Consider the following 21,088-nt stretch of genomic DNA (forward strand, 5'->3'; position numbering starts at 1 on the left):
AGCTGAAAAAAAACTCCTTCTAACAAAGCCAGTTAGAAAACCTTATCTGTTTGCCTTCGGGGTATCTCTCCCTCCTAACCTGCAGTCCTGCTTTAGGAGAAGAGAATAGCAATCGCTGTCTGGTTCAGAAAAATCCGTCACCGCTGCCCACCATGTCATAGGTCTCACCCCCACTTAGAGCTGTTGGGTTCCAATATGGGGACCTGCATGAATCCTTCTTCTAAACTAAAATCCTAGTTTAGATCTAGTAAAAGCTGCCACCACCCAATCAGGAACGTGGATTGGGACACAGTCCTTCCCCAAAATCCTTGGGGATCCCAAGAGCCCCAAATCCATGGAGTTCTTACACCCAGGAGAAATAAACCATTCCCCCCTGTTTCCTTCCCCCTCCCTTTTCCTAGGAGAGACACCGGGATCTAACTACAGAGGGATACCTCCCACCTCCTCTTTCCCTGAGAATCCACCCAAGGAAAGACCAACCAAGTCCTTAATAGAAAAGAATTTATTAAAGAATAAAAAAGAAAGTCACTGTCTCTGTAACCAAGATGGAACAATATACAGGTCTAAACTTATCAATCTCTGGAGAGAATCCCCCCTCCTTTCTTTTTCAGTAAAAGCAATAACAGTACAGAATTAAAGAAATTCCTTCAGCAACACACAATTGCAAATGTAGAAATCAAATTATAAGACTAATCCGCCTTTCTAATTAATACTCACTATTGAATAGTAGAAACTACTCTAGGAGAACTTGGAGACTTGACTGGCCTCTCTTAGATCCAAAAAGAGAACGCTCTAACAAAGAACACAGACAAAGGCTTCCCTCCACAGAGATTTGAAATTATCTTGTCTCTGATTGGTCCTCTGGTCAGGTGGTCATCAGGTACTGCATGTTAACCCTTTACAGGTAAAAGAGACCTTAACCCTTAACTATCTGTTTATGACAGTGCTGAACTCCTGCATTTCCTTTTTACTCCAACACCTTGCAGAGTCAAACCTTTGCGAGAAAATAAAAAACAAGAATAAGTTTCATTCTTCACTGAAAGGAAACATCTGCCTCCTCCCTAATAGGCCAGAACAACATCAATACCAGTACTAGAGGATATTATCAGGATATTATAATCCATACTGTTCCACTATGTAACTTTTCAGACAAATGGAAAGAATTACTGATTTATTTAATAAAATCCAGAAATTGTCTGAATTTCCAGAGGAAAAAAAATATGAACCTGGAGTTAAACTGAGAATAAATATCCGTAGTTTATTAGGAAAAAACATTACAGGAATGTTGTAACTATCCCATAGAAAGCATTATGAACCCAGAAAATTCAGAGTTAAGGTTAAACTTAAAATAAATCTAAACATGATAATGTATGGAAAGGCATAGATAAGACACTCAAGCAATCATAACTCTGCCCTTTAGTGCTGCTATGAGAGAAAACAAATAAAAGCTAATCTATATGTAAAAAACAGTTTACTCTAATCTCAGACTACATACACTAAAATGGTTTAGTTATAATTGTCTGGCTATTGCACAGTGTCATATGTAGTTACTTCCAGTGCAACCCTGATTTTATAGAAGTACCTGGAGACACCCAAACCCTTTTTAAAATCAAGGGTTCCTAAAGTCAAGAGAGGTCAAACAATCTGCAAAGAATAATTAGTGCAGTATTTTGTGTGTGTGTATGGGTATGTATAAAACGGAGCATTTTATTATGGTTGGGAGTGCAAATGCATACAAAAGGTACTAAGTTGAGGCTTCAAATAAAGTGAAGGAGGCCATGCTGAGATATAAAACACAAATTTTGTCTGGAAATGTTAAACTAAGAAGGTATCCAAATATCCTGCAGAGATACTCCTATTTCAGTTTGAGTGACATTTTTGTTTTGTTTAGATTGAGAAGGAACTGACTTAAATTGAATCAACATAAGCCACTAGTAAATTGAATAAGAGTATTTATACAGCGTTTTTCATTGGTTTAGTGAAATTGGTCTAAAAACATACCTTCACTTAAACCAGTGCAAGTTTGTGGGTAGATTTACATGTGAGGCACACCCTGTGTCTTTTTGGTGTATTTAGACAATATTGCCTCATTGTTTCCTTGCTATCCCTCATCTGACTGTATCCAGCCATTGTTTCTTGTCTTATACTTAGGTTGTAAGCTCTTTGGGGCAGGGACTGTCTTTTTCTCCTGTGTTTGTACAGTGCCTAGCACAATGGGGTCCTGGTCCATGGCTGGGGCTCCTAAGCACTACAGTAATACAAATAAAAAGTTATTAATTATTATTATTATGTGCTATGTAAACTTAGTTAATTCAATTCAATGACTCAGTTACACATGGCAGATTTCTCTTGCGTCTTTTGTATGTTGTCTTGCATAGTCAAAGTACAAGAATTCAGATTTCTTTGGAATATGTAAGGTTTATTGATCAAAATAGAGTTTAAATGGGAAATTATATAAAAAAGCAAAGATGGCTATAATATAGTTATGAAGTTTGAAAGAATGAATTTAACATAGTGTTGAAACTTATCAAGAAGTAAAAGTCCAAGATATAATCACATAGTGGTAAACTTATCACAAAGCATAATGATATTGTTAGTAACTTATCCTAAGTATATATCCTCTTGGTACGTGATTTTGGTACCAACAGGACATTATGGACCTTTGATATAGATCTTTTAAACTGACAGTCAAGTTAAACACAGGTTCAGTTAAAAACCAATAAATATATGCATACACCAGTCAAGGATTGTTCATGCTAGTACAATCAACAGTAATTCTAAAATTACAATTTGGAAATTTAGACAATTAATTACAGAAAAATGACAATTTAATTCAAATTGCCTTCCTAGGTCATATGAGTCATAGCCAGAATCTTCATCCTAAATATACTAATATCACACTCTCATATCACACATTTAACTTACTCTATGCAGGTAATAGTTTAAAATTATTTCTAATTTCTCTTGATATTCCCCGTTGTTAGTGCTACAGAGTTGTTAATGCTGCTAATGCTACTGCTCTGGGAGCTCTGGTGTTAGCTGCATGAGCAGAGAGTGCAGCTTTCTGATTCAGCTGACCTTCATGTTATTCATCGAAAGAGACCACAGGCTTGGTTCAGTGGCAAAGGTGCTTGGCCAGTTTATTGTCAGCAAAGCATGGTTGTAGTGCCCTATATGAGCTACATGTTCACTAACACATGTATGCCTGTGACAAGTTATCAGTTCAATCAGCACACCAGGATGCTGTCCCCTACAGCAGCACAAAGATACTCCTTCTATGACTATTCCTTTTATACATTTATACATTTTAAACAGATTATGTATTACACTCCAGATGTTGTTAAAAGAACGGGAGTACTTTTTGCGCCTTAGAGACCAACAAATTTATTTGAGCATAAGCTTTCGTGGTCTACAGCCCACTTCTTCGGATGCTGAACCTGTGTTTACTTGACTGTCAATTTAAAAGATCTATATCAAAGATCCATAATGTCCTGTTGGTACCAAAATCACATACCAAGAGGATATATACTTAGGATAAGTTACTAACAATATCATTATGCTTTGTGATAAGTTTACCACTATGTGATTATATCTTGGATCTTTACTTCTTGATAAGTTTCAACAGTCTATGTTAAATTCATTCTTTCAAACTTTGTAACTATATTATAGCCATGTTTGATTTTTTTATATAATTTCCCATTTAAACTCTATTTTGATCAATAAACCTTATACATTCCAAAGAAATCTGAACTCTTGTACTACACATGTTGTTAGTTACCACCCTTATCCTTGTACTTGCTAGTTCAAACAAAACATCCTCATCTATTATCCTGTCATTCCCTCTATCTTTACAAGGGCTCAGTATGTTCCTGTACCATCTCTTAGGAATGCTTTTACATAAGTACTTGAGAGATCTGTATGGTTTTGTACCATCTTCTCTCATTGGGAATGTGCTTACTTACCGAGTGTGTTACTGTTCTGCGAAGGCCAGGCCTAATCTGGGTCACAGCCTTTGGTTCACACTGTTAGTTATGCCTATGGTCCAGCAAGGCCTACATTCCACATTTAGATAGAAAAGTGTAAGGACATCCTGCAATCTTAATGTTTATTACCTCAATTTTCTTACATTACTCTAAGTAAAGGTTAAGCAATAGTAACTCTGTTGCTTTAAAAATCACATAAGATCTCTGTATTTTGTTTAAGAAACTTGTCTGTTTCTGGTGACTTATTGTGTCTAGGCTCTGATTGCTCCAGGACAGACATGGACACTGTCATAGGTTTCACCCCCACTCTGAACCTTAGAGTATAGATGTGAGGACCTGCATGAGAAGCCCTAAGCTTAATTACCAGCTTAGATCAATATGCTGCCACCATCCAAATATTTGAGTCATTTGGAAAACTCTGTCTTCCCCAAAAAACCTTCCTCTCCCTGGGTAGCCTTGAGAGACTCCTCCACCAGTTCCCTGGTGAACACCGATCCAAACTCCTTGGATCTTAACACAAGAAAGAATTACTCCTCCCCCCCTCTTTTTCCCCCCACCAATCCCTGGTGAGTCCAGATCCAATCCCCTTGGATCTAAAAACAAGGAAAAATCAATCAGGTTCTTTAAAAAGAAGGCTTTTAATTAAAGAAAAGAAAGGTAAAAGAAAGAAAAACCCTCTGCAAGATAGCATACAAGCTGATCTCACGGACAACAGATCAAAACACAGAGGATGTTCTCCTGGGCAAAACTTAGTACACAAAAGAATTCCCAATCTGATTATTCCTCTAATGCCAAGACAAGTTACAAAAAGAAAATAAACATAAACCTATTTATTTCCTTCCTTAATACTCACTACTCTGATAAGAGGCTGATTCCTTGATCTTTTCCAATCCGGCCAAAACTGAAACTGACTCTAAACAAAGGAAACTTCCCTCCTTCCTTTTGAAACATCTTGTTTCCCCATTGGTTCCTCTGGTCAGGTGTCAGCTAGGCTAGGTGAACTTTTTAACCCTTTACAGGTAAAAGAGGCATTAACCCTTAATTATCTGTTTATGACAGATACTTACAATATAAAGGTAACTGAAAGAATGTAAACACAATTCCTATTGGAATAATGTAATGCTATGCAGGACTTGTGTAACATGCTATCCAATCTCAGTATTCTTTGTTCACTTAGACTCAGATCTTCAAAGGTATTTAGGACCTACCTCCTCTTGAATCAATGGGAGTTAGGTGCCTTATTGACTTGGTCTTTTCTAGACATTCAAGATAAAACATTGCTAGCAAAATACAAACACAGTAGTATATTTTAAGTCATCAACAGACTTTATAACTCAAGTACATACTTTTCAAATATTTCATTTAATACAGTCATTGAATCATTGATTGATTATTAGGGTTGGAAAGGACCTCAAGAGATCATCTAGTCCAACCCCCTGCTCAAAGCAGGACCAATCCCCAAATGGCCCCCTCAAGGACTGAACTCACAACCCTGGGACAGAAGGGAAATATATGCATAGCAGATGCCTTTTGTTAATTGATAATGAGCACAGCTGTAGAGGAAGGATTACAGCTTCTTTTATCAAGTCTTTGAAGGCATTTCTAATGGAATTTTTTCATATTTGCAAAACTGGCCTGATCATTCAAGATGCAGCATTCATCTCTGATGAGAAATTGTGATTGTCCAACCAGAGTCTCCTTTGACTTGGAAGTCATTATCCACACTCCAAAGAAACAAAGGAATGTGTCTTTCTTGTAGTTTTATGTTTTATAATTGTTTACCATTAACACAGGGAACAGAGCTGGGAATAACTGAAGCATCATCTTTACTTGTTACCCGGGGTGGTGATACAGCAAGAAGCCGAGGTTTTCCTCTAGCCCCTCCCCGTTTTTCTGGTCCTTTCAGGGGGTTCATTTTGTCACTCCTCCCCCATTTTTTAATATATGTGGGATCCTCAGGTATGCCAGGGACTCAGGCAATCATCTTCTATGAGGCCTGAAAGGTATTTCCCCACCAAAGGAGAATTGGTGCACCACTTTTAGCATTTTTCACTTTACTTTTTGCATTCAGGAGGTCTGGTTTGGAGATTCCTTGATGAGAGAGCTAAATTGTCACAACTTTGAATGGGTTTCCAGTGTGGAATGCAGGTTAGCAATGGTCAGTCAAAGGCTATTATATCCCCAGTTGGTGCACTGCTTAGGAACTAGAGCTAGGCATTGGCACAGCATGTAGGAGAAAAATTTCCATGTCTGGCCCAACTTGAGGCTTCCCTCATCTCAGTTCTCCACCCTTCTGTGTGGAGAGAAGAAGGCTGGCATTCAGGTGTCCAGGCTAGCTGAATGTAAGTGATAGGCAGATGATTGATCTCCCCACAGCTTCTGGTGTGATACATCCCAATTATTGTGGGCAGTTCTCAAACCACAGGTAGCTGGCAGGTAGCTGAGCAGTGCTGTTAACTTCAGTTAACAAAGTTGTAGCCTCAACATTTAACCACACTCTTGTGTGCGTCTCACTGTCTCCATGTTCATATCTACGGGTATCTGTTGCTTTTGGGCTAATTTTCAGAGCATGAGAGCCCATGCATCTTTTACATGCAAACATGACTTTCCCCAGATATTATTTTCAGAACTTAGTAGTTGAGGCCAGGATGAGCACCTGCCAAAAGCATCCGGTTTTTCTGTATGTGTTTTTTGTAAAAAGCCCCTTGAGGGATTCCCTTACCCCTCCTCCCCCATCACTCTGTCTTTGGCCAACTATCATGGTAAAGGCTCTGTCGGCTACTTGTCCCCTTACAGACATGGCCAGTCTCCACTCTCTGAACTTTATAGTCTTTCCATATTCCTTGCTGACTTTAAGTCATTGGTATAGTTTATAGGGACTGAGTGTCATAATTTTTTCTTAATTGGGGACAGTACCAGCAGGAGACAGCTAAAGAAATGGTAGAACGTAATCCCGCTATAACTCTTTACCTTTACTCTTTATCTTTAACATCTCTGACTTTTCTCTTCTGTAATTCAGTTAAAATCATGAATGGTGCTAAATGTTTGAGCTCCTCTGCTCTGTGTTACATTTTCAACAATGTAACAGATCTGCGTGACTACTCAAGCAGTTAGCAGCCTTGTGGGCAAACAGCTAGTCCTTATTACATGCATCAATAGCATCTGTCTGAGGACTTTCACTTGGCTTTTCAACTTCTCAGTTATATGTCAGGTTTCACTCATTTTAATATCTCTACTCTCTAACGATTTGTCCATTTTATTACCCATTCTTCTTATTTCATCCAAAGAGACATTTGGCTGTTTAATCACATGAAGCTGGTCTATGTCTTTTTATATCAGTGATCTATTTAAAACATACATAGCATAAAACAGTAACTTCCTCATTTGACCTTTGTCGAGCAGGTATGTTAAGAAATGTATTTACTTTTAACTTAAAATGTATTGTAGTGTAACTGTCACCAGCTTTTGCTGAAAGAAAAACAGTTTGTATTAACTACCACAGAAATCCTGTATGATTTCTCAGGCCTGTGCAGAAAGTTATGCCTAAACAACAACATTAGTAAATTAACAGGAGTTAATAAGTTTAGGTATCAGTACTGTTGTCCCTTTTTGATCTAAGTGGCTAGATAAAGTTTGGGACTGTGGGAATGTTCCAATTGGAAGTATAAATTGATGGAGTCTGATATTTTCTTTGGTGTAATCTTCTTTATTTACAAGGAATGTACAAAGTCCTGCTTCTCCAAATGCAGGAGGAACCAAAAACAAAAGGAGCAGTTTCTTAGCTTACATCTCCAAGCCTCTCTAGCCAAAATCAGACCCAAAAGGTCTCCCTCTATCTCAGTGGTTTTCAAGATGGGGTAGGCATACCCTGAGCTGGGATCAGGGGACACGTGAGAAAAATCCTGTAATGGTGGACAACATATCATGTTATTCCTTCCAGACCTCCCCACAGACTCCTGTTTTCAAAGATATATTGTGACCCTATCTCAGGTGGGGGTATGTAGTAACTACATTATTTGGAAAGGGGTATGCAGCCTAAAAAGTTTGAAAACCACTGCTTTAGCTTCTTACATAGTCACACTATGCTTATAGGCTCCTGCTTGGCTTTCTTGCCTCTGCCTCTGTTCTTGTCTGTTCAGTTTCTGTGTGAACTCTCGTTCAACACACAAAAACACACCCCTGCCACCAAAACAATACTCATCCATAAGATACTTGGAGGATTCACATACACTTTTGTCTTAGCTGGGGTCTTGTGCTTACAGTGAGGTCACACCCATCAATCTCAATGAGGTTTAACCCAACCCATAACAAGATTTCACCCAGCTCATAACAATATTAATCAAATCCATATGTTATTGCAAATATCTATATTTTGTACTGTTATCCTCACCCAGAAAACAAGGAGTCAGAATAAAGGGTCAATTTTCATGCCAGCAAAAATATTAACATTGTTATGTCACCAGGTGGTGGAGCAGAGTTCCAATTTAGCAAAGCACCTATGCCCACGTTTAAAGTTAAGAAACAGGTGACAAGAATAATTAGAGGGATGGGGAAAATTTCATATGATCACATAGATTAGGAACTTCTTTTCACTCTAAAACTAGAGTCCATTCAATGCAAATTCAAAATAAAGATAAAAAGGAAATACTTGTTCATACAATGCTCTAGTAGACTGTAGAATTAATTGCCACAAGAGAGTTTAGCAAAATTCAGAAAGGGATTAGACATTTATATGGATGGCAGAACAGCCACAGTTATAGTAATATATTTTTTTAAAGAGTTTTGGAAGGAATATGAACTCTCATGCTTCAGAGTATAAGCCAAACTCTAACTATTGGGATTTAGGTGGGAATTTTGCCTGGAGTTTGGTTATTCCACGACTGTTTTCTTGCACTTTCATCTAAAATATCTGGTGCTGGCAATGGGCAGGGTCAGGGCACTGGATTAGATGGACTATTGATCTAATCCAGAATGGCAATTCTGAGTTCAGTTCATTCAAATTAAAGAGAATCTTAAAAGCAATTAAACTCTAAAAACTAATATTACCATTATAATATGACAATGTTGGGTTATTCATTGAAGAATAGTCTATCAGACATAACAGGACACAGAGGCATTTCAAATAAAAACAGAGTTTCACGCATTCAGATATCACAACACTAGGTTCTACTAATTCACTCATTATGTGCACATGAGAGCATTGCATCTGCCCAGCTGATCCTGGCATCCCCACTGACTTTAGTGGGGCTACATGGAGACACAAAAGTCCTTCTGTGCTGATCCAATTTCAGTATCAGTACCAAACCACACACAGTGGATTAAAGAACAAAAACATTTTGTACAGTCATCTTGTTCAGTCTCTGTGTCCCAGTGGGGGTTTGTAGAAGTTGTTTTCATAGAGAAAACACTGTTCTGACGGCACATTCAGAAGGACATATTTTACTTTGATAAATAGTATTATTTCGACATATCTCGCACACAATTGTCCTATAACCAGCAGAAACTATTCTGTGATATGAATGAAAAAAACATGCATGGTTACTCGATGCTTTTGTTGATATAATACAGATGTGAGGCATTGTTGTAAGCAATTAATTAAAAACATGAGCTATTTCCTAGTTATACCTTCTAATTTATATCTGATGCACTTTACATAAAAAACCTGTTTTTCAAGAAATAGCTTTATATTGAGGTCTTATCAATAGATCATATACAAATCATACAGTTAAACATTTTTAGAATGATCACAAACATGTCCATTGATTTTGGACTGCTATTTTTCTCTTTTCAACATGTCAGCCCTATAACTGTTAGTTGAAAAAGGAAAGATTAAAATTAATACATTTTGCAAAAGATGGGGTTATTTATAAGTATATTTTGTATTTTTAAAAGTACTGTGATTACTATTCTTAGGAAAGTTTTATCAGCATCAGTCACTCTCTGCCAAAGAATGAATGTTGTCTTTAATTTAAAAGGCGAATGAAATGTAGACAGACCTGAAAATATTTTATGGTGACTACAGAAATTCACTGCTTTAAAATGTAAAAGAACTAAAAGTAAAGGGCTTCCAGTTAGGGCTGTCTTTACAATGAAGGTAACCACAGATTTCTAATAGTTCCTTTTAGTGACTTTTGTTAACTTTTAACCATTTGCAAACATAGCATGTTTCAGATACACTATTGGGAATCAGAAGACCATAGTTTACTTTTCCTAGAATTCATAATTCAGTGTCCTCATATTAATAAGTTAGCTATCATTCTAGTCCTAGTGCTCTAAAAGTGATTTTGGTCAGAATTTAATACTTCTTCCTACCAAATTTTTATTTAAAATATTTATTTAAATATTTATTATTTGAAAGTTTTAAGATTGTAATTTAAAATGCAAAAAAAATTAATAAAATAAGCTTTCTTTTTTTTACCTGGATCCAAAGTTTGTGGAGTAAAACACACTCTTTCTTCTGGTAGTATCTGTATATCTGCATAAGAGACTTCACTCGCCATTTTGACAAAGTGTCTTGAGATTTGAAAGTAAACTGGTTACATAGAAGATACGCATTCTGCATTACATCCTTTCCACTCCTTACCACACCCATCTTACTGCTTTGGGTCAAGAGAAGGACTAGAGGCATTTAAAAAGGAAGGAAACAAGCTACTGTATTTCTTTCAAATGCAATTTCACAGTTTTTAGCCCTCTTAAAAATTATTCTTCAGTCTCCCAATGATAATGTATTTTATCAGTGTTTTGTCTCTGTATACTGTACATACACAATACAACTATTATTTTTACTATCTTGTTTACAACTTGTGGCCCATATCCTGCTTAACTTACTTTATTTATTAGGGCCTGATTTGCAAAGTTCTAAGTACTATCACCTCCTACTGAAGCCAATGGGAATTTAGTAGAGCTGGTGTCAGCTGACCGGGTTGAGGATGGTGTAACTTAGTGGTCGGAGCAGGAATCAGGACCCAAGGTCTAGGGTCAGAGCTGTAGTCAGTAGTTAGAATCCAGAGCAAGGGTCAAACCGGAGGGCAGGAACTGGAGCAAGCAGGGTAGCAGGCAAGGCTGGGTGCAAGGTAGTAGCAACAGGAATTAGGTAACACAGGAGCAGGTATAGTGGCGGGTATGAGCACTGAGCAGCCAGCAAGCTGGCCTGCAGCCAATCAGGTAGTCTGCTGCTGCAGGCCAGATGTACTAAACATTAAAAAGGTTGTAGAGCAGTTTTTAAACTAGGAGATGGGGGGAAGTCAACTGCTGCAGAGGAGCATGTGGATCGGACACAGACTTCTCTTAGGGGAGAGTCTAATGATAGAGAATCTCCAGGTTATAGTCAGGAGCAGAGGGTGGAAGAGGATAATGTAAGGGTCAGATCAGATGATAAACAGTCACATAAAAAAGAATCTGACACATCAGAAAATGTCAGACAAATAAAAAGGGACAAGTTTTTAAAGTGCTTGTACACAAATGCTAGAAGTCTAAATAATAAGATGGGTGAACTAGAGTGCCTTGTGATAAAGGAGGATATTGATATAATAGGCATCACAGAAACCTGGTGGACTGAGAGCAATCAATGGGACACAATCATTCCGGGGTACAAAATATATTGGAAGGACAGAACAGGTCGTGCGGGGGGGGGGGGGGGAGTGGCACTATATGTGAAAGAAAATGTAGATTCAAATGAAGTAAAAATCTTAAGCGAATCCACATGTTCCATAGAGTCTCTATGGATAGAAATTTCATGCTCTAATAAAAATATAACATTAGGGATCTATTATCGACCACCTGACCAGGACAGTAATAGTGATGATGAAATGCTAAGAGAAATTAGAGATGCTATCAAAATTAAGAACCCAATAATAGTGAGAGATTTCAATTATCCCCATATTGACTGGGAACATTTCACTTCAGGACGAAATGCAGAGATAAAATTTCTCAATACTTTAAATGACTGCTTCATGGAGCAGCTGGTACGGGAACCCACAAGGGGAGAGGCAACTCTAGATTTAATCCTGAGTGGAGCGCAGGAGCTGGTCCAAGAAGTAACTATAACAGGACCGCTTGGAAATAGTGACCATAGTACAATAGCATTCAACATCCCTGTGGTGGGAAGAACATCTCAACAGCGCAACACTGTGGCATTTAATTTCAAAAGGGGGAACTATGCAAAAATGTGGGGGTTAGTTAAACAGAAGTTAAAAGGTACAGTGGCTAAAGTGAAATCCCTGCAAGCTGCATGGGCACTTTTTAAAGACACCATAATAGAGGCCCAACTTCAATGTATACCCCAAATTAAGAAACACAGTAAAAGAACTAAAAAAGAGCCACCGTGGCTTAATAACCATGTAAAAGAAACAGTGAGAGATAAAAAGACTTCCTTTAAAAAGTGGAAGTCAAATCCTAGTGAGGCAAATAGAAAGGAGCATAAATACTGCCAAATTAAGTGCAAGAGTATAATAAGAAAAGCCAAAGAGGAGTTTGAAGAACGGCTAGCCAAAAACTCCAAAGGTAATAACAAAATGTTTTTTAAGTACATCAGAAGCAGGAAGCCTGCTAAACAACCAGTGGGGCCCCTTGATGATCGAGATACAAAAGGAGCGCTTAAAGATGATAAAGTCATTGCAGAGAAACTAAATGGATTCCTTGCTTCAGTCTTCACGGCTGAGGATGTTAGGGAGATTCCCAAACCTGAGCTGGCTTTTGTAGGTGACAAATCTGAGGAACTGTCACAGATTGAAGTGTCACTAGAGGAGGTTTTGGAATTAATTGATAAACTCAACATTAACAAGTCACCGGGACCAGATGGCATTCACCCAAGGGTTCTGAAAGGACTCAAATGTGAAGTTGCGGAACTATTAACTAAGATTTGTAACCTGTCCTTTAAATCGGCTTCGGTACCCAATGACTGGAAGTTAGCTAATGTAACACCAATATTTAAAAAGGGCTCTAGAGGTGATCCCGGCAATTACAGATCGGTAAGTCTAACGTCAGTACCGGGCAAATTAGTCGAAACAATAGTTAAGAATAAAATTGTCTGACACATAGAAAAACATAAACTGTTGAGCAATAGTCAACATGGTTTCTGTAAAGGGAAATGGTGTCTTACTAATCTATTAGAGTTCTTTGAAGGGGTCAACAAACATGTGGACAAGGGGGATCCGGTGGACATAGTGTACTTAGATTTCCAGAAAGCCTTTGACAAGGTCCCTCACCAAAGGCTCTTATGTAAATTAAGCTGTCATGGGATAAAAGGGAAGGTCCTTTCATGGATTTAGAACTGGTTAAAAGACAGGGAACAAAAGGTAGGAATTAATAGTAAATTCTCAGAATGGAGAGGGGTAACTAGTGGTGTTCCCCAAGGGTCAGTCCTAGGACCAATCCTATTCAATTTATTCATAAATGATCTGGAGAAAGGTATAAACAGTGAGGTGGCAAAGTTTGCAGATGATACTAAACTGCTCAAGATAGTTAAGACCAAAGCAGACTGAGAAGAACTTCAAAAAGATCTCACAAAACTAAGTGATTGGGCAACAAAATGGCAAATGAAATTTAATGTGGATAAATGTAAAGTAATGCACATTGGAAAAAATAACCCCAACTATACATACAATATGATGGGGGCTAATTTAGCTACAACGAGTCAGGAAAAAGATCTTGGAGTCATCGTGGACAGTTCTCTGAAGATGTCCACGCAGTGTGCAGCGGCAGTCAAAAAAGCAAACAGGATGTTAGTAATAATTAAAAAGGGGATAGAGAATAAGACTGAGAATATATTATTGCTCTTATATAAATCCATGGTACGCCAACATCTCGAATACTGTGTACAGCTGTGATATCCTCACCTCAAAAAAGATATACTGGCACTAGAAAAGGTTCAGAAAAGGGCAACTAAAATGATTAGGGGTTTGGAGAGGGTCCCATATGAGGAAAGATTAAAGAGGCTAGGACTCTTCAGCTTGGAAAAGAGGAGACTAAGGGGGGATATGATAGAGGTATATAAAATCATGAGTGATGTGGAGAAAGTGAATAAGGAAAAGTTATTTACTTATTCCCATAATACAAGAACTAGGGGTCACCAAATGAAATTAATAGGCAGCAGGTTTAAAACAAATAAAAGGAAGTTCTTCTTCACGCAGCGCACAGTCAACTTGTGGAACTCCTTACCTGAGGAGGTTGTGAAGGCTAGGACTATAACAGCATTTAAAAGAGAACTGGATAATTTCATGGTGGTTAAGTCCATAAATGGCTATTAGCCAGGATGGGTAAGAATGGTGTCCCTAGCCTCTGTTTGTCAGAAGATGGAGATGGATGGCAGGAGAGAGATCACTTGATCATTGCCTGTTAGGTTGACTCCCTCTGGGGCACCTGGCATTGGCCACTGTCGGTAGACAGATACTGGGCTAGATGGACCTTTGGTCTGACCCGGTACGGCTGTTCTTATGTTTGTATGTTCTTACTGATGAGGCTGCCTGTACACTAGTTCTGCTGCAGGCCCTGGTTCCTGACAGCTGGTCAGAAAATCTTTGATGAATCAGAAAATGCAATTCTGTCAAAATAGAAATGCTTCATGAAATTGTGTTGACTTCACTGAGAATTTTTGTATGAAAAAGATTGGGAAAAAAATTTCTGAGAAAGTCAAATAGTCCCATTTATCTTCCATGGACAGTCTACAATTCTGGGACTGGCAATGGAGATAAGATGATGGGTAAAATGATCTACCCTAATAGTTCATTCTTCAGTGGCTAGGGGTCAAACTGTGAGGTATTTCTTAAGTTAAAATTCCCATTGATTCCAATACGGGTTTTGTCTGAGAAAGGACTGCACGATTTAGCCTTATGCAAAGTACTCTGGTTTACTGATCACAGCCAGGGGTTCTATTGCCTGCTGTATGACTTGTATTTGTTTCTTGTTCAAGAAGTATTTAAAGGCTGGAATTATGTGGGGATGACCTGTTGGCCTAGTTTAGCATCAGCTAATGTCCACTAGTTTAGAAGGATAGGAGTCAGAAACTTCTTTGCTCATAGCACTGAAATGCTTTTCCTTCTAAGATTCAACAGAGTACATTCCTTCAAACAGCAACAAGAATACAAAAAATCCCCGTCATGCTGTCTGGAATGGCTAATGACTATGAGTGCCAACCACAGGGCAGACTGTCAAAAAGCAGGGCAGAGACCCCAAACTGGTGGTATGTTTTGTGATTAGGTTTCACCAACCTGGTAACACAGTGAACTCCTGAAGTATTAACAATCTTACCATGCAGTCACAGACTGTCCCCTTGGGCATTCGTCTTTCTCGCCATCCAGGCAAACTGGATTTAGTTATAAATGGTCACTTATTCCAAAAATCATAAACTATTCAGATTGCTCCCAGTCTCAAGACACCAGTCACTTACCCCAGATCAATTTGCACCTCAGATCTCACACCAAAGACAACTCGTAGCCAATCCTATAGTCAACTAACTAAGGATTTATTAACTAGGAAAAAGAAATGAGAGTCATTTACACAATAAAGCAACATATACACAGATGAGTTAATCTATGGTTCCAAAAGGTGACAGAGTTGTAGTAACCTGTCAGCTCTGACTGCCTTTTGCATTGACCCTGGGGATCTTCGCTTTTGTTTCTACCGCCAGCCCTGTGACAGTCCAAACAGCAAAGAGATGAAGAATTTTCATGGCAGCTATCTTTATTTCCTTCTTCCAGAATTCCAGCTTCCTTGCACACAGAACCTTTATGGGTGTGAGGGCCCTTAGTCCAGTCTTTCTGTCATGATGCTTCACAACCACCCACTTTTGACAGTCCATCTTAATGGGTGAGGGAATCACTCCTCCTGCCTAGTTTACAAGTTCAGAGCAGGCATTTTTACAGTGTTAAAGCAAAACTTACTGTGACATCCTGTACCTCGTGGGAACACCCAGCACCCCATGTTCATCTTTATAAAATGCTGGTGTGGTATCCAATACAAAGTTTGTCATGTCAGGTGTCTTCGGAAGGCTCATGATGCACTGAGCATTGTTGTTATAGTCATAGGTGCCAACTTTCCTCGGCGCCGGTGGGTGCTCGCACCCCCCCACCCCACCCCACCTCCACCCTTTCCCCACCCCACCCCCATTCCAACCCCTTCCCCAAAGTCCCCACCCCAACTCTGCCCCCTCACTGCCCCTATTGGACCCCTTCCCCAAATCCCCGCCCCGGCCCCTCCTCTTCCCTGAGCTCCAGAGCACCCACAGAGTCAGCGTCTATGGTTATAGTGATGTTATAGTAATTGTTGTTACAGTACTGTTATAGGTTGTAATTTCATGCATATAGTTATGAGGCTGCAAATGTGTCCTCATGACTTAAAACAGGCCCAGGCAAAACTTTCCAAGAGCAGAGGGGCAGTTCACACCTCATCAGGGCATGTATGGGACAAACCCAGCCCAGCCTCACAGGAACAAAGGACACTGGTCTAGGCAGCAACAAAGGATCTGTTGGACTCTAGAGTGAGTCACCCCCCTTCCTTTGGTCATCTTGGGACTACAATGAGGTAATGCTCAGCTGACTCTGAAGGCGGGGGGGGGCAAAGCCAAGGGGGAAGAAAGAACATGATAAAAGGGAGAGACGTTTGCCATGCTCTTCCTCTCTCTTCCACCTCCATGTACAGACACCACCACGAGACTGAGGCGCTGATCAAAGAGGAAAGCCTGGCTGAAGGTCAACAGCCAGCCTGTGCTGAGAAGCATCTAAATTTGTAAGGGCACTGAAAGTGTTAAGATCAGCTTAGAAAGCATTTTGCTTTTATTTAATTTGACCAAATCTGACTTGTTATGCTTTGACTTATAATCACTTAAAATCTATCTTTATAGTTAATAAATTTGTTTGTTTATTGTACCTGAAACAGTGCATTTGGTTAGAAGCATGTCAGAGACTCCCTTTGGGATAACAAGCCTGGTACATATCAATTTCTTTGTTAAATTGACGAACTCATATAAGCTTGCAGTGTCCAGCGGGCATAACTGGACACTGCAAGACAGAGATTCGTAGGATTGTGTCTGGGACCGGAGATATTGGCTAGTGTCAGTCGGCTGCACAATCCAATGAGCAGCTTACATGTAGGCTGTGCGTGAACAGCCCAAGAGTGGGGGTTCTCACAGCAGAGCAGGGTAAGGCTGGCTCCCAGAGTCGAGGATTGGAGTGACCTAGCAAATCACCGGTCCAGACAACACCAGGGGAACATCACACTTACATATTACTGTCATGAACATACAGCTAAGGGTAGCATAAAATCCCTCCTTTACCTGTAAAGGGTTAAGAAGTTCAAATAACCAGTTGGCACTGACCAAAAGGACCAATAAAGGGAGAAGATACTTTCAAATCTGTGGGGAAAGGTTTTTGTGTTGTGCTCTGTGTGTTGTTCTCTCTGAGACAAAGAGAGAGACCAAGCAAGTAATCCAGTTCCTACTGAAATGATACATCTAATATTACAGAATAGTAAGTAATAGCAAGAAAATGTGTTAGATTATCTTTTGTTTTAGCTTGTGAAGGGCGGTTTATTCCTGTGGGGTTTTTTGTTTGTTTGTTTGTTTGTAATTTTAAAGTTTTGCCTAGAGGGGAATCCTCTGTGTTTTAAATCTTATTACCCTGTAAAATTACCTTCCATCCTGATTTTACAGAGGTGCTTCTTTTACTTTTTTTCTTTATAATAAAGTTCTGTTTTTAAGAATCTGATTGGGGTTTTAGTGTCCTAAAAACCCAAGGGTCTGGTCTGTGCTCACCTTGGTTACCTATTTGGTTGGTATATTATTCTCAAGCCTCCCCAGGAAAGGGGGTGAAGGGGCTTGGGGGGATATTTTGGTGAAACAGGAACTCCAAGTGGTCCTTTTCCTGAATCTTTGTCTAACTCACTTGGTGGTGGCAGCAATACCATCCCAGGGCAAGGGATTTGTGCCTTGGGAAAGTTTTTAACCTAAGCTGGTGGAATATAAGATTAAGGGATCTTTCATGCTGGTCCTCACATCTGTACCCCAGAGTTCAGAGTGGGGAGGGAACCCTGACAATTATCTTCTAGTATGAGATACAGATATTACAAGTAATGTTAATGCATGCAGCAACTTACAAGCATTTTATAGACTATAAACATATCCTTACAAGCAGAACACCTATCTGGAACAATATTAACACACAGGTGAGCTGGTCTGGTTTCCAGGTATGAATTTGTTGGCACAAGCTGGCACCTGGTCTACCAGCATTACAGTCCCAACAGCACCTCAAGACTTTCTTGCCTTTGCACTGGCCATTACTGGCTTGTGTAGTAATAGTTGTAACTAGGGCCCCAATGCTGACAATTGCTCTCAATGGGTGGACAGCTGCACCAGTTGGGCTGGGCAGGGAAAAGGTCCCCAATGGCTCAGAGCGAGTTTGTTTCCCCCTGGCTTTCGGTCACTCAGTAACCTAAGTCCATTAATACAATAGGGATAAACTGAGAACAGGAACCAGGTAAATTACGGGGAACAGTAATCTCGTTATACAATAGTACAGAGTTGGTGCTAGATAGTTTTCCAAACATTGGAGATGTGGGAAGAGGGAGTTCAGGGTCAAAAAAGAGCAACCAGAAGACCTTAAGAGAGAAAGATATGAGCCTATTAGACCAGTATGGTGGAGCAATTCAACCACTTCTTTTCAGCTGTTGCCATGCTAGTTGAAATAAGAGTATTTTATTTAGGCTTTAAGTGGGAGAAGTGCATTTCAATCCCTAATGAATCTGAATCTCCTGTGAACTGAGAATATTGCAACATCAGTGACAGAGTGAATAGCATCACCTGTTTATTTTCATATGAGAGCTGAAGACCCAGTTATCATTGACTTTTTGTTCTGTGTTCATACAGCACCTACAACAGTGGAGTCCTGGTTCATGACTAGAGAACCCAGGTGCTCCGATAATACAAATAATAAATACTAATACACATTGTCTCTGAACAGATCCATCCAGCTCATTGCAGTCTGATACATTATAAAGGGAAATAACACTATTGGAAATATAATAGAATCCAACCATCAGCTATTGCTGACATTTTACAAACCGTTCTGGGATGGGAGAGAACTTATGCTCTTTTCTATAAGGTTAATTTTCCATCACTGAATCTGAAGTCTTGGAAACAGGTCATTTCCTTCCACCTGGATTTACTTGTGCTTCACATTCTAAAAGGAAAGGCAAGTATGGACTAGGGGAAAGAGAAGAGAGTTCAACTCAGTTATTAAGAGTAGCGATGGACCTGTATTGTTGAACCAAAGCCCTGCATTCAAATAACTCCAAAGCTTCAGGGCCTATAAAGACAGTGGCGTTACCTCAGTGTATAACCAGTTCCACCCAAAGCCTGTTGAAATCAGTGGCAGTCTTTGCATTGTCACCGTGCATTCTAAAGCTATGCTGCAGTGGTTTACTATTGTAAATAGGAGGGTCTCACATTACCTAGCGAATAATCAACACCTCCTGCAACATGCAAGTTTTTCTGAGAGGTCTCCCACCCAATTACTAAATGTAACCCTGCTTAGCTTACAAGGTCAGAAAATATCAGGTGGTATGTTTACAAAAGCAAGGCACTTCTGAATTCAGTAGGAATTTTGGATGTGCACATAACACAGGACTGGTTCCTGCATGGCTACAGAACTGCAATAAAGTGGAACAATTTTCAGTTTGTGTGATTGGAGGATATCTGGATCCATACTGTAGGCCTGTCCCACATAATGAGGAAAAGTTAAGGTACCTTTGCTATTCTTCTGTTCCACTCTTAGTTTCTGTGGAGAACTTGTCAATGCAATATTACTGTCATCTTCTTTTTATGGGAAACAAAACTAAAAACAAAACAAAACAAAAAAAATGGTAAGGGTTGTTGAAAATAGCAATTAAGGTCCTAGTTAGAATTGGGAAGATGCCAGCATTTGTAGCTCAATTTTATCCTACTTTTTCTACAGAAAATTACAGTGGATCAGTATTTGACTTGGGAGAAATGAAGTAACAGAGAGTGAACTTGAGCACTCCTGAACTTTGAGGGTGTTCAAATCTGGAAGGCAGGTGCTAGATTCCCTTTCTGAATATTAGATAAATCTGGAAAGGAAAAGCCAATTTGTGCTTCCATGGCTCAGAAATGGAAATTGAATCACAGCCTCCTGCATGTCTGTTATCTAAAGCTGTCCAGGTCTTCTACTAGAGCCTTTCCTTCCTTACTTATAATTTTAACTTCTCCCAGTGGAGTCCACATACCTCTGACCCTTGCTAGGCTTCAGATAGAGGCACAATGTCCATTCATTCCATGCAATTCCTTCTTTGGGGGCTGCCAGCCAAGGCCACTACCATCCTTAATCCAATCTGGGGAAGCCTTTTACTCCTTGTGCATGTTCCCCATTCACAGCACTACTCTCTTCAAGCAGCCAGCTCCCCATTCACAGCAAGCTCCATGCATCGGGTCTCGCCAGCCCTGGCAGCTTCCCCACTCCCTCCCCTTCCCTTTCCAGTTGATAGCAGCCAAAGGAATGCTGGGAGATGTAGTTCCTTTCCTGCTCCAGGGCCAGTTTTCCAGGCAGGGAGCTGTCCAAAGAACTACAGCTCCCAAGGTACCTTGGGGGCTCAGCTCCCAGGCTGGAACCCTGCGGGCAGAGGATGAGAGAGCTGGTCTGGAGCATTGTTTTTTGTCTCCGATTGCGGTGGTGGGGATACAATGTATCAGGGCCATGGTACAGTGTATCATATCCTGGGGATTGCGGTGGCTGTCGGTCTACCCGCCCCAGGGGCTGGCCGAGCCTGTGGGGAGTGGGGGTAGGTGTTTTCTGGGACTGGACTGGGCTGGGCGGCATGGTAACCAGGGTGCTGCTGCTCCACGCTCTCGGGGCCTCTCACGGCGGTGTGAGGAAGCAGGAGCCCCTCATCCCCGGTCCCACCCCAGAGCCTGCACCCCATAGCTCTCACACCCCTGCATCCCAACCCTCCGCCCCATCCCAGAGCCTGCCCCCCCCCCAGCTGGAGCCCTGAGCCCCCTCCCAGACTCCAAAACCCTCAACCCCACCCCCACCACGTGAATTTTGTTATGTACACCAATGTGGAGGTGATGTGTCACACACGTTTCTCGTGAGAGAACA

The 21,088-nt window shown here is 40.2% G+C and overlaps 1 long non-coding RNA gene across 1 annotated transcript; it reads right to left on the reverse strand.

Annotated features, from left to right (window-relative positions):
* Positions 1-859: 859 nt before the first annotated feature.
* LOC123357049 lies at positions 860-20,418 on the reverse strand. The gene is made up of 5 exons (XR_006575496.1): positions 20,217-20,418; positions 19,720-19,807; positions 19,036-19,176; positions 3,963-4,052; positions 860-994 (listed from the first exon to the last, which is right to left on the reverse strand). It is a non-coding gene; the product is annotated as an uncharacterized LOC123357049 (long non-coding RNA).
* Between the last annotated feature and the right edge of the window lie 670 nt (positions 20,419-21,088).

Source organism: Mauremys mutica, unplaced genomic scaffold (genome assembly GCF_020497125.1).
Source record: "Mauremys mutica isolate MM-2020 ecotype Southern unplaced genomic scaffold, ASM2049712v1 000286F_np12_subseq_1:100877_obj, whole genome shotgun sequence".
Lineage (NCBI taxonomy): Eukaryota > Metazoa > Chordata > Testudines > Geoemydidae > Mauremys > Mauremys mutica.